This window comes from Bison bison, unplaced genomic scaffold, assembly GCF_000754665.1.
Source record: "Bison bison bison isolate TAMUID 2011002044 unplaced genomic scaffold, Bison_UMD1.0 scf7180017851439, whole genome shotgun sequence".
In the NCBI taxonomy this organism is placed as follows: Eukaryota; Metazoa; Chordata; class Mammalia; order Artiodactyla; family Bovidae; genus Bison; species Bison bison.
Window position 1 is genome coordinate 16,125 of NW_011482012.1, and position 483 is coordinate 16,607.

Here is a 483-nt window from a genome sequence, read left to right on the forward strand (position 1 = left end):
TGGAGGAGTTCCAGACCACAATCTTTTGGAGATGAAGTAGAAACAGAGCTTGTAACTCAAATGAACAGTCTCGAGGGATTCAACTTGTAAGCCTGGACTAGGTCTGATGGAAAACTGCACATGTCTAAATTTTTCCTTAATCAGTATGAGTTTCAACTGTGAAAGCAATAGCACAAAAATAGGCTTAGTAAACTATTGCAGGTCACTTTGATATTTGTGTTCAGTTCAACTCAAAGCCACAGTTAAGAGTTTGCCCAGATATAAAATTACTCCACTTTGGGGTTCCCTGAGACTTCGTTTAGAGAAGGACCTATCATTCCCTGCTGCTTATAAGAGAGCTTTGAGACATTACCCTGCTTTATTTTCAAGCTGTTCTACATAACCCATTGGAGGAGACACTTTGAACTAGGGTTATACAACTACCCAGAGTAGTTGCATTCTTACTTGTGGTCTCCAGATCTTCTACAGGATGCTAATATAAAA

General features: G+C 39.3%; 1 protein-coding gene across 1 annotated transcript in view; it reads right to left on the reverse strand.

The window, feature by feature from the left end:
- ZCCHC16 (zinc finger, CCHC domain containing 16) overlaps positions 1 to 483 on the reverse strand; it is a 5,946-nt gene that overhangs the window by 4,543 nt on the left and 920 nt on the right. The window lies entirely within an intron of this gene.